This window comes from Rhea pennata, chromosome 10 (genome assembly GCF_028389875.1).
Source record: "Rhea pennata isolate bPtePen1 chromosome 10, bPtePen1.pri, whole genome shotgun sequence".
NCBI classification, from domain to species: Eukaryota; Metazoa; Chordata; class Aves; order Rheiformes; family Rheidae; genus Rhea; species Rhea pennata.
The window spans coordinates 19,571,227-19,585,380 of record NC_084672.1 but is presented as its reverse complement, the minus strand read 5'-3'; the positions used below and the strand labels follow the sequence as shown (position 1 = coordinate 19,585,380).

General features: G+C 43.3%; 1 protein-coding gene across 1 annotated transcript in view; it reads right to left on the bottom strand.

Moving 5' to 3' along the window:
* The window catches only part of TLN2 (talin 2), a 219,549-nt gene extending 209,814 nt beyond the window's left edge, over positions 1 to 9,735 (bottom strand). Inside the window, exon 1 of the mRNA XM_062583331.1 lies at positions 9,637 to 9,735. The gene's annotated coding sequence lies outside the window, so the exon portion shown is untranslated. The remainder of the gene's footprint in view (positions 1 to 9,636) is intronic.
* Between the last annotated feature and the right edge of the window lie 4,419 nt (positions 9,736 to 14,154).

Here is a 14,154-nt window from a genome sequence, read left to right as displayed (position 1 = left end):
TCATTTGTGGACAGGATGGTGGTAACACACAAATACCTCATATATTCAAGACAGACAAGGTAGTAGGCAACAAAGCATGGTAAACTGTATAATGCAATGCTTTACCAGGAGTTAAGGAAAATAGGCATGAGAGAAAGTATTCCAAAGACCAAGAAAACATGACCTAGGCTGCCATTTATAAATAAGTGCAAAAACTTTTAGTAAAAAGATTATCACAAAGACCACTCCTTAACTGAGTCTGTCCACAAAAAGAGAGGTAAGTCTCTCCTCTGGTTTGGGGCTCAGCTAACAGTTCACCTTGTTATACTCTCTTTACAAAGAGGCACACAAAGCTACAGCACAAGCCTTAGCCCAGGAATTCTCAATTATCTGGCTAAACCGATATTAGTGAAATTAAGGCGTTTCCCTTTCAGCTAACATTTGAAAACACTAAGCCAGCTCTGACTTTGGCAGCACCATCTTCCCAGTAAGTACTTGAACACTCCGTGCAGCTGCTTCACTTCATGTTGTTGAGATGACTCCTACAGAACTTCTCAAAGTGGCTTTATAAAAAGTTAGTAACTGCTTACGTTAAACATGAGATTTCCTAACACTAAGAGAACAGACGCAGAAATGGGTTGCAAGCAAGGCCAACATCAGGCATGCCTGATTCCAAGATGTCTGTCTGCAAGCGGTGTAGCTACCGAATATTAGTCGCCCAGAGTAATCAGCTGCATTTTAATACTAATATAGCACTAGAAAGACAGTATGCGCTACGAGAGCTGCTACACCAACATCTGCCACGCAAGTCACCTGCAAAGTAATGCAAGAAGGCAGGAGATAATACAATTCCAAATGCACAGGTACCATGCCAAAAAACTATACACAAACTCTGCAACACGGAAGCTTCCCCAGTCTTGACCAGATAGCCTCTCACCATTCGGGAAACTTGCTTATGGGAAACTCTCCTCCAAAATGCAACACAGGCTGATCCCGAGTGCAAAAGTATCCAGTTGCACTAAGCCTTTAGGTAGTAAGTTCTCAGCTGACATTTAATATACCCACATATATAAAAAACATTTCAAAGTTATGTATTTAAATATTCACACTTTTGCTGGGGAAAAAAAACAAATCAAAGCATGAACTAATTTGCAAGCTACCTGAAGATAAGTAGTACTACAGGCAAGTAATTCTCAATATTAAATTTAACATCAAAATGACACCCTTCTTGGGCTAAGATCACCATATGGCAACAACAGAACTAATTTTTTGTACTTAATCTTATATGAATGACTTCACTTTGAAAAGTTCAAATGACACTAGTTATCATGGGTTATACGCTTCTATTACTTCTACAGTCTCTTACTGGGCTCCAAAACTAAAATTACTACTCTGAGAAAAAAGCTAAGTAAACCATTAGTTAAGCTAGTAAAATGGACTATCAAGAACCCTAACAAGGTATTACACTAATAGAGTGTAATTACACTGCTTAAATATCATGGTTTTTTGGGGGAGGGGGGGCAAATAATTCTCAGCTCTGCTGTTCATCTTCTTTCACAAAGCAATGAACTGAACCTCCACTGTCAACAAAACTGACATCGAAATGCAGATTAACATTTTTCTACAGTGAAAGAAAACTCAAGATCGTTTTCAAACACAATCTTTTGGATTCAACCACTTCCACAGCTCTGAAGCCATTAAGCCATTCTCTTAAAAGGTCTCACTACTTTTAGGTTTTACTAGTCCGGCTGTTTTATTTTATTAAGTCAAATTTCACTTTTGCTCTTCATCAGAATGGACCTATATTCTCTTCAAACCTCCAAAACCTCCTTAAATCACAACCTCAGTATTGATACTGTTTAGCAGAGCCTTTGGCTCAGAAGATAAAACTACAAAGCACTTCTGCTCAGGGAGCATTTAATTTTGTTTAGTAACAAGGTCCAAATGTAGAGGGCCGAATTTAATGCTACAGCCAACCATCACTTTGAAGACAGACAATTCATTCTCTTTCTTAAATGACCAGATAAGGCTGCATTTTGAAGGGAGTGAAACTATTCCAGAAAAGTTAAGGCCATTGCTGACTGTAATATAATCCATATGGAATAGAATGTTTTGACTTCAACTTCCATTTTTAGCTTTCAGTTTAAGTAACAGTTTTTTCCCTTCATACATGTATGAGATTTTCAGTAACTGGAACTCTAACTTACTTTTTGAAAAGGAATGATGATAGTATTAGTCAGCAAAGCATTTCTCCTGTAAAAGTATTCACAGCTATTATACAGTCATTTTCACACCTTACAGTACAACTGTAAGCAGCCTTACAGCTGTTTCAGTACTGGTTTGCTCAGGTCCTCAGGGCACGTCTATCCTTCTAATTAATTGCAGGCTTTGTTTATCTGTTCCAAACAATCTGCAACAACTGCCGCATACATAATTCACCTTAACCACCCACTTGTACCACCAAAGTATTTTTCTGCCTTATCTCTTTGGCACCAAGGCCCTGCTATTCCATTCCATGTTCCCTTGTAGGTCAGCCATATCTCTGACATGAAATCTTTAAGAACATCTTTTGGTCCCCTCACCCGCCCCCCCCATATCTTCATGTTTTGTCTTGCGGGATTCTAATTCTTTAGAGTAAAGGAACACAATTGTGGAACTTAATTCCCATGGTTTCTTGTTTCATCTTACTTGCTTTTTGTTAGGTAGCATGCATTAAAATTTGGCTAGCACCATTATCAGCGTATCAATTAATACAAAAATGCTGCTGAAAGCCTTCTAGAACTACACAGCAAGTACAAGCAAAAATAAAATTTTAAGAGTACTGTTCAAGGTCAAATTATCTGAGAGCAAACAACACTTTTCCCAAAATATTCATGGAACATCATGGAGCAATTTCACTCAGCAAATGGTTGCATTAGAGCACAAGCAGCTATGAACAACTTTCAGGACGGACAAGCCTGTGCTGTAAACAAGGCAGCAATAGAAAGAAACTTTAGGATAGTGGAAACGACACATTCTCGTGCTGTTCCAAAAATACTACCACACAGCTGGCATACTTGGGCTTTCTCACTGTAGTGTGCCACTAGCTGGTCACCCACTGAACACAGTTATTCACCCCAAGATCAAACGTCAAAGTATTATTTTCCATGGATCTTGAAGACTTGATGTCTGACGGTTTGTTGTGATCACGATGACGTCATCTTTCAAGATCGGGCAATTCTCTTTCTGGAACAGCTACACAGCAGCAGCTATGTAGCTCCAGAACGAGGAGCAAGGTGGCCATTTAGAACAAGGCAGTGTGAACAGGGATAAGAAAGAGGCTGAAGCATTTCATATCCTTTGACAATCACTGCTTTTGCAACTGATACAGGTAGCACTACTAACAGACTAACCTCCTGCTCCTGGGACAACATCACTGCTTAGCCTGGCTTTTGCTTTCCTGGCTAAGGATAGAGAAAGCACAAAACACCTCACACACCCTCCAAAAGCATCTGCAAGTCCTTTTGCACTGGCTCCCTTATCCTTTCATGTCCTGTAAACATAAAAGTCTCACACAAGGCCCATTACAACTACTGCAATCCCTCTTCTCTCATCTTAGTGCCTAGGTTTTTGCTGTATTTAATCCATACTCTGGCCAGTATGATCTCACTATATAAAGTTATTTAATTACTCTTTCTCCACAGGTTTCATTCTTCTATATATTTGGTTATGTTTCTTTTGTCCTCCACAGCTGCTTTTAAGTCTGATTAGGATCACAGTGCAACTGTACAGGCAGTTCAGCTACAACAAAGCTGATCTGAATCATACCATAGCTGCAAAGGCAACCACAGAACTACTAGTTTTTTTTTTTTTTTAACCATTTTCCAGAGTGGGTAAACAGCCCAAGGTTTTGGATCCTCCTTTGGGCTCCACACATCCTCTGTTGCTGCACATAACATTTCCCAGAAGTACTTTAAACATCACAAAGTGATTTCATTTCCGATAGCCTTTACTTTTTTAAAACAGAAGTTGGGCATTTATCTTTTCCTGCCTGCAGTTGCGCTTTCTGCAGTATCCTGACCCAGGAGGTCTGCCACTAGTCCCTTCAGCCTGACCCTGCATTCCTGCTGTGCAGTAGTGGCTCCTACTTGATCCTCTCCTCAGATAGTTCTGATGCCTCCTCAACAACAGGTGACTCAAGCAGTCATTTCCTTAGATTGGAACAAAAATTAATCCAAGAAGGTCTTATAGTCAATAATAATAATAATAATAATAAAAAAAAAAAAAAAACAGAAGGTACAGGCTACAGGGAACTGTTTCATTCAAATTCTGCTTCCTGATCCCATTTTATTCATGTCAACTTTTAATCCCATGTTAGTCGCATTGCTGAATTTCAAATTTGTCCTGGCATTTCAACATCTTTATTATGTCTATAGCATTATGTGCTTTAGTCCTACATCATTCTCCTGTCCCCTGTCACCACCATGAGATTACCATGTTTCTTTTCCTCACCAGGGGTTATCACTTCTGGCAGGTATTCATTACTTGCCTTCACTACTTCCATTCTCCTCTCTCTCTCTGTGTCAAGTACCATCCTGCTGTTTCCTGTTACCAAACATATGGTACATTTAAGTTGAACAGTCTAAGGTAGAAAATTGGCAATATTTCCTCTAACTGCTATTACATTGTCCCACCATCAATGCCTTTAAGGCTAATTGATGGTGTTACCAGTATACATTCCATCCTGGTTTTTTTTTTCCACCAATAAGTTTTTAAAACTGTTTTATGCTCATGCAATTATTTTATCTACTTTTGAACCTTTAAACACTCCAGAGAAATTACAGCTTCCTAAGCAGTACACACCACCATTGTAAATAAACTATAATATAACCTAGATCCACAGGTAAAGTAGATGAAACACAGGGTAACTTTTACTATGTTACAGATACTGACTCCCAAGAAACATGAGAGATCACTAGATGAGACCAGACAAGAATACATGCTAAGAAAAGTCTTAATTCTGAGGGCCTTTCTAGGCTGAAGAAAATGCTATTGTTTAAGGAATTCTCACATCATTACTCTTTAGCAAAACACTAAAGACTTTTGGATACCCTATAGTAGGCAAGCCCCTACCACAGTTGACAGAAATGTAAATTGTTAATCTGCCTAAACAGTTAAATGGCCCATGTAGTACCACTGATTCTTTATCATCTTAATTGTTACTCCCTGTGATTTAGAACAGCCAATACCTCCTGCTTCTCCCTAGGCGAAATGTCACTTTTTCATGGAAATACAAAATCTCAGCCTTATAAAAGCTAGCAGATAAAGGACACAAGACTCATTTGCAATTCACTTCAATTCACACCTTCTTCCTGCTGCCCAAACACAGAAAGATGAACCACCTACCCAGAATGCAAGGGAGGTAGTTTCAAGTACCAGTCTGACCTGTCTTGGCAGAAATTCAACCGGTTGCTGCCAAGTAAAGGGACTAAGAGCAAGAAATTTGCGCTGTAGTAAAGGTATTTTAAGATTTGACTTTCCCTTCTGCACTCACCATCACCTTGTAAAGTCAGTGTGTTTTCTAGCTTTTTGAAGATGCTTTCGTAAAAAGGTACTGGAGCTTTGAGAACTGAGGGGGTGGATCTCTGGGGACAGAATCTCAGCTTGCAACTGAAACTGGAAAACATCAAAATGTTATCACAATTACTTCAAGTACACAGGCTAATTCATACTCAGTTTTGAGATAAGTATGTGTGCACACAACACACCCATAGAAATGGTTCTCTGACACTGCCATGAAATGGATTTGTAATAGCATTAGCAGAGACAAACCTGGAATGTTCAGTATTCGCACTCAGAAGTCTGGTATCTTTGTATCTAGGCTAACCCCAGGCTCCTTCCCCTCTTCTCGTCGAACTGTACTAACCTGACTGAAGAGGCATTTGCCTCTACTACGCCCAGAGAGAGATGCCTGTAATTTACTTATCATTGATCAGACCCAGGATTTCAGTACACCTACCACTTACAGGTCTAGCTAGCTTGGGCTACCTTCAAGTTCTTTAACATGTGACCGATATCCTTTTTTTTATTATTATTAAAGGAATGGATTGTTTACTCACAACAATAAAAATAAAGAACCCCAAGATATAATATGATGTCTATACTCACAATCCCATCCACAGAGTTGCAAAGGCCAAGACTACTCTGAACACCATAGCTTCGGAATTTGGTAGTCAAGGGCTCTGCAAACCTCTTTTTAGTTCTTTTTACCCACTGCCCCCAAAAAACCTCTCCAATTCATTCCTCCCCATTTTTATGGCCACATGTGGTCAAAAGCAAAACTTCAGAAGCAAAAACCTGCATTCTCCTGCAGATGCCAACTACTGTTTCCAGCTATATGCTAGTAAATTTTGTTCCAGCTAACACACTACAATCCAAAAGGAAACAAATGAAACGTAATACGCAAAATGCTTGAGACAGGTTCCCCCTATTTGCAACAACACCCGATCACTTTGTCTGCTGTTCTCCATTTGCATCAGCATTCTATCGTCCACAGAAACACGTGTAAATAGACTTGCCAAATCTTTGGAAGATTCAAGACCTAGGAAAAAAAAATGAATTTTTGAAAGCTGTGTTCTGTAAACACATTCGTATCTCTCCCCCCTTCTAATTATGACCTGTTGCAAAGGCAATATTTATACAGTAACTTCTTAGCAAGAAAGCTCGCATATTTTTAAAAGAAGTGATGTGTATAGATTCAGCAGTTTGCCAAAATCTGAGATGTAGATATGACTAGGCACCGAGAATTACTTCAAGCAGCTTTTTCATTACTTCAGTGCTAACGAAGTTGTATGAGTATGTATGTAGTGAGTAATGCTTGAGCAAGTGATATTGCCCATATTTCACGAACAAACAGTATTGTTAGACCAACAACTATCCAACACTACAATACCACAGTAAGGAATAGAGGTTGACGTCTGTACTACTGACCAGCTGCAATGGTCAGCAATGTAATGTAATTAAGTACTGGCATTTTTGGAAGCTGCCTAGACCTTGAATTCACACAGATTTAATATATATCTATCGCATAGGTAAGGATATGAAGTAACACAGGTCAAATACTAGTATTTCAGTAAATCCTTGCTTTGCCAAGTCAAACCTTTGTAGAAACAATACCAAATGAGAGTTCTCACAGTAAAATTTTTAATCATCATAAAGTTTATGCAGTCCAAGCTGTGCCACAGACATATCAACAACCAGACACTTCTTTCAAGTCCACTTTTCCCTCTCCAAAATAAAAGACTTGCATAGACTATAGTGCGATTTTGTACTTATCTGTTACGTTTTAACTAAAGATTTATTTGCTAATGTTAGTAGAACTCAGTGATTAGATTAGTTGGCAAATGATAAAAGATGTCTATATAGAACTGCACAACAAACCAAGCTCAGAGTTAAATTACTTAATCCTTTGCAGTTCAAATGCAAATTCATCCTTTTCAATATCTTCTAGTCTTTAACCAACCTATCCATCACACACACACCAAAAAAAAACCCTTACTCTCTGAGGCACTACTTCACTGCAATGGCAGCATTTCAAAACAACTTAAATTAGGCTGTACCACATTCCATTACATGATATAATGCAACAGATGTTACTCTAGGAACATGTAGGATAATTATTCACATATAAGACAACTATTCACAAGTATTCAGGGTAAAGTACACTAATTTGTATGGCAGAATGAATGAGTATTCTATATAACATTGCTATACTCGATATCAAGTTCTATATTGAGGTGAAGAACTTAAATATTGACTAAGTTTGTCAAGGTAACTCTGACACAGATTCAGGACTAGAAAAAGAACTAGTCTTATCATGTTACTTCATCTTAATAATTTTGTCACCAACAACCAGATAGGTCAGAAGAAAGTTCCACTTAAACCTTTAGTTCTGTAATGACCAGGGAGTGAGGTGAAATGTCGTGAATTTCACATGAAATGCACATCTCAGAGGTAAGGTTATCCATTTTTTTCCCCCTCCCAGCTCTACAGTAACATTCAATCTCATTGCACCACCTTTAAAGTTTCATGCTTTAAAAAATAAAGCAGAAAATATAGTTCAGCCGATTTTGTTAGCTAAGTTACCAATGAACTACCAACACTGACTGAAGAATGGCTTTCGCTGTCTGAAACAGATAGGAAAACTTTCCATATACCACCCCTTGTAAAACATTTGTAACTAGCACCAGCAGCTTTCGCTCATACTTACAACACACTGCCATTCACGTAAGAGTAAGCTCACAAAAGAGTAAGTGATTTTTAATGTAAGCATCAGTAAGCCGAAAAATCTGTTGTTTGCTTGCTTGCTTTTTAGTCCCAAGGATGATCTCCATAGCTATTGGGTTCTCTTGCCATGCAGAAGTCCTGATGTTTTCAAGTAGCACACTTTCAAACTCAGAGCGGGCTTTCTGCCATTCCAGGTAACATGGCTCAAACCTGGCTCCGAACCAGAGCTATACAGAACAAACCTTTACAACAGCCGGCGGGAAATGAGCAGTTGTTTAACCTGGCAGAATTTTCGAATCGGTGAGTGTCCCACGTTCTCTCCAACCAGCAACACCTTAACAGAGCGCAAAGCAGAGCCCAAGGAAGGGAATGCGGCTGGTCAGCAGAGCACGAGCGCGCCGCGCGCTGAGCGGAAGAGCGCAGGTGCCCCGCCGCCCCCCGCCGCAGCGCCCCCCGCGCAGCGCCCGCCTCCCCCTGGCGCAGGGCGCGCCGCCGCCGAGCCCGCGGCCGCCGCGCGCTCGCCCGCCCCAGCTGGCTCCGGCTGGCGCCGAGCGGCGCGGCTCCCCCGCCCGCCCAGGCTGGACGCGCCCTCGCCTTCCCGCCGCTCCCTACAGCACCGGCCTGCGACCCGCTGCCAGCCGAGGCGCCCCCCGGGGCTGGTGGTGAAGGGCGGGCACATGGATATGGCTACGCACATGCACACACACAGCGCGATCGTCCTTGGGAGGTCGCCGCTTCGCAACGTGCTGCGAGAAGCGTCTCTCTCCATCGCGGTCCCCGGCGGCGCGGCGTACAGCTCCAGCCCCGGGGCGCAGCCGCCCCCGCGCCGCTCCTCGCCAGCGGCCCCTCGCTCCTACACGCTATACAGGGTTAGCATTAGGGTTAGCTTGGAGGACCCTGAAGGAGCCAGGCTTTCCCCCCGACCTCGACTCCAGCCGCCGAGAAAGCGAGCCGAAGCCGCTCACCTCCTCCCGGGGATCAGCCCGCCCAGCGTTAGGGCAGCCCTGCTCTCCGCACAGCATGGGACCAGGTCATCGCAGCCCTCTCCAGAGCCAGCAACTTGTTGGGCGGGCAGCGCGGCGCGCCGGTGAGGCTATGCCGAACGATCCGCGCCGCCGGGCTCCCGCCGCTCGTGCGGCCAGCGGCGGGCACCGGCGCTACCGCCCGCCGCCCCGCTCCGGAGCTGCTGCCCGGCTGGGGACAACGCAACATTTATACGCAATCCCGGCGGCGGCGGCTGCCTGGCTGCCTGGCTGCAGGACGAAGCGGCTCCGCGCTGCCGCCGCTCAGCCTCTGCGCGGAGCCGTCCCCCGCTCCGCGGCTCAGCGCACACCAGACGCTCCACACACCGTGCAGCGCTAGGGAGGAAAGGGGGTCCTCAGGGGCTCGTACCGGGAGAGGCGTTACCGAAGCACTGCAAAGCGCATAAGCCCTCGCTCCTTTCCTTCCTTCATTCGCCTGCGCCGCCGCCGCCCGCAGCTGCCGCCGCGGACTCCAGGCGCAGACCCCCGCCGGGGAGGGCAGGAAGCGCGTCATCACTCCGGGACCGCTCCGCCGCCCTCCGCCCGGCACGGCACGGCACGGCACGGCACGGCACGGCGCGCGCCGCCGCACGGGCAGCCCGCCGCCCGCGCCCACCCTACCCTCCCCCCCCCCCGCCGCCGCCGCCGCCACCACCTGCGCTGCAGAGCCACGGGCGAGGAAGCCGCCTCAGGCGGACCGCCGCGCCGAGGGGCCGGCATCCCGCCTCACCTGGCCGTGAGGGAGCGGGACCTCCGCCGGCCGCGCCCCCGCTGAGGTAGCGCCGCTGGCCCGCCGGGGCCACGGCCGCCAGACGGCTACGGAGGAGGAGGCGGAGGGACGCCGCGAGCTGTGGAGAGCGCCGCTGGCGCGCGGCGGCCACGGGCCGTTAACGACCGTTAAACGGCCGCTGTGGGGGCGCGAGGCGCGCAGCCCCCCGCGGCGCGCGCTGAGGCGGCGCTTCTCCTCAGCGCGGCCCCGCGAGCCTCCGGCTGCTCTGCGCCCTAAACCGGAGGGCTGACCGCAAAATAATCCAAGTTTTGCGCAGGTTTTTCCTGCCCAGCACCTGTGAAGCCGTGGTTTCCAAACCCCCCTGCCCTACCCCGGGCCTGCGGGTGTTGTCCAGCAACTCGCACCCCCTGTTCCTTGATTGGAGGCTTCAAACAAAACTCTGGGTGCGGAGATGGTTTCAGACTACTAAAAAAAATATGAAAATACGGCCCATATGCTTTGAACAAACAGTCCAACTGAAACTTCATTTGGATTTTCTTGTATTAAGCGTTTAGAAGCAAAAAGAGCAACAAATTTGCTGCTGTAGTAGCAAAGGAAACTCAGGACTTTGCATACGTAGATGGTACCATTTTAACTATTCCAGTACAATGATAGCTGCATAGATGGTTTCCATATCAACATGAGAAAGGGAGTACCTAGGCAAACTTACGTCCCTTGTGTATGTTATTTTCATATATACTAGGATGTAAGTGCTGTAACACTACTGTTAAAAAAATCATGTGATCAAAATAATTGAATCTATGCTGAAGCGCAGCCGTGGCTAAAGGTTTTTGCTTGTAACCTGGTTAAAAGACCTGCATCACCCAACAGCCATTCTTTCCTTCAAGGGTAATTTTGCTCCATCAGATTAACCCTAAGAGCCTGGACTCACATACAATGCTGCTGTATAGTGACATGGTCCAGTGTAGATGCCCTTGGATCAATTCGCATCTTGGTGTGCACGTTTAAGTTAGTAGTCACAAAAACTAAGCCTGGTTATCTTGCACACCCATACTACAAAATAAAAAGTATCATTAAAGATATTAACATCTGTAATTGTCTGAGCTATGCCGACATTAGCAAAGGAATAAAAAGTGTCCTCTTAATTAAAAAGGAGACCCCATAAGGTTTGCTTTATATCTTGCAAATACTTGACAATGTACTAATTTAACAAAATGATTGTCATATCCGTTATTAAAATAAGAGATAAGTATTTCTTTCTTGCAATTTACAGGTAATTTTGCAGATGTAAGTTGTCTCTAAACAGCTATAACATTTTGCCTTGAACTCACCATAATGATAAGCTTCTGATAATGTGGCTTTCTGTATTCATCATACAACTTAAACTCTCTCCTCGAGACTTTCAGCAGGTACATGGACCACTTCCTTATTCTCTCTCTGCAGTATTATCTTATTTTCCAGCTGCAATACTGTTTAAAAAGCATCTTCCTCTACTCCATTGCTTTTCTTCCTTGTTTTGGCTATTTCTGTCTTACAAATTTCGCTTTTTCGGCTATTCCTAGCCATTCCCTTATGTGATAACATGCCAGACCACATTCCCAGGCTCCATTGCTCATGTCCCTTTGGGTGAGGGTATCCCTGTGTTCTCCTATTTCCTCTCAGAGCTTACAAGGAGGCTGTGGGATCCTCTGCGCCACGCTGCACTCCCAGTCTCAACCTTTCTTTGGGATCTCTTTGCTGGAATGCCAACAGAAATGCACCAAAATTCCAGAGAGCTAAATGTGGCTATAAAGTGCCGTGCAGTGATGAGACCAGGTGTTACTGGCCACCCTGTGTTGTTTCTGCATCTTTCTGCCCCCAGTCTGTCTGCCTTTCTGGACCCATCTACTGTTTCCCTTTGTACCCAGCTACTGACTTGCTTTGGGGCACAGACCAGCTTTCTTGCTCTATTTGCACAGATTGCAATACAATGGGGTCTGTGCCCAGGGCCGAGTTCTGCAGTAGCAATCTGTGACAACAGTATTAGAATAATGAATGAGGTCTCCTATCAATCTGTCATTTGAGGATTCAGCTTTTGTTGTCTCAGTAATGAGAAATGACTCTAATTTTTACTGTATCTCGGTGAATGTAAAGATCATAAATATAGCTACCTGGTTAGTTTACATTATTACACTTACTGCATTATTAAGTATTATGTTATATTACATTGTATTATATTATTAAGTATTACATAAGTGTATTACATTACATTTATTAAAATTTGCAAATATGTATATTTCTGTTGAAAAAAATTAATCTCAGTATAGATGAACCTGAAAGTGCTCACATCAACGTACTGGAATAATGCAGATTTCCTTTCACATTTCTACAGAATTTTTGACCTTTCATTTCTTTTCTCTTCAGTCTGTCACTTGTTTCCTGGAGTATCATTAAACTGATTTTGCCAGTGGTAACTGCAGAGTTTGAAAGTAGTCCGACTACCTGCATGACCTAATATTATCTCCTGAGATCAAGTCAGACTCCAGTCACAATTACCAGCTATGACAGGTAATGTTTGTGATTTGTTATGATAGAGTGGAAAATAACATATTTTTTAATAATATACCATTTCTAGGCTTTATTTATATTCAGAGAACATTTAAAAATGAAGGCATTGTGTCAGGCTTCTAACTTGGCTTCTGGGATTACTTTTGCCTTCCATCGCAGCTGTTCTAATACTTTTTCTTCCCATTTCCCTAATTACCAAACCCCAGAGCCTTAAGGACAAATGTGCTTTGTCAGAGCAAGAAGTACAACAGTCATATCTGCTTCTGTGAAACAAAAATGTGACTGGCTTGTGCATGTCAGGAATATTCTCTAGAATTTCACTAGGTGAGACAGTAAGGCTGAGGACATCTGTTTTTTTTTCAGTTTGTGAGGCAGATGCTAAGTGATCTCAGAAAACTCAAAGAGGAGTGAAACATGACACGAATTATTCATAAATGCCATCTGACTTGTTTATGGCCCTGTGTTAATCTTGTATTAAAAGTATTCTACTACTCTGATGCTTAAACTAACCTATGGGAGCACCATTTCAAATGTCAGCAGTTCTGGCATCTGTGGTGATGTTTCAGGTGAAGTAAAGCTTAGTCAAGTGTGTGTGCAGGGGGCCTTCCATGCAGTATATGATGTAAACTTTTTTATAATCTGTCATTTCAAATACATTTCAATTTCATCTTAAATCATTGTCTCAGAACAGGTTTATTTAAATGCAGCATAAATCAAATCTTGGCATGTAAATTATGTGATGGGGGTGGGGCATGAGCATGAATGTATGCATTTTGCACTGTGGTTTGGCAGACTGAGAAAACTGACAATGATAAAATAATCTTATTCCATATTATAAATGATGCTATGAATACTCTGCCAAAGCCAGTGGAGCCTTCAAACCCCTTAGTAGAAGGTATGCTACTTACAAGGCTCAAGGAAGTCAAGCAAGATAAACTGATTAACCCACCACCACCACCTGCTATGAGAGTGTGTGGCTCAAATATGACCAGACTATTTTGATAACTACTTTAGAAGGTTTAGAAAGACAAATTTAAGACACATAGTTATAAAAATAGCATTTACTATGTGTCAAATTAATCGTTGGTAAGTAATGTTAGTCAAAAATCATCGTCATTGTTACTTATGCATTGAAATAGAATGATTAGGGCCCTAATCAGCCTCACCTGGGACTGTGACCCACATTCGCTGTTCTAAGGGCTCCATTTAAGCTCAGGCCTAGGCCTTTACTTCCTGTTTGAGATAAGTTGTAGAACTGTTGGTTTCTGGATTAGTTATAGGTTTGTGTGTGTTTGGTTATGAGTCTTGTTGATTTGGTCCTTGACTAATGGACTGACTTAGCTTGATCTCAGACTTGTCTTGTTGTTATGGTCCTCTTGGTGATAACTGGGCTGTATCTGATCCTGGTTATCCTCTGCAGATTTGCTTTTGATCTGTGTATTGATTTTTCTGGCTTGACCTGGGATCTTCCTCATCACTATGATCTTAGCTGATGATTTGAACTCTTAGTTGTCTCTGGCCACCCTCTCTTGCTCAGGTACTGTGGGATGGGGCCTTTGTTGGGGAGGCCCCTGTTTTATTGGCTGTGTTTTTGGTTTGGTTCATGGTTCC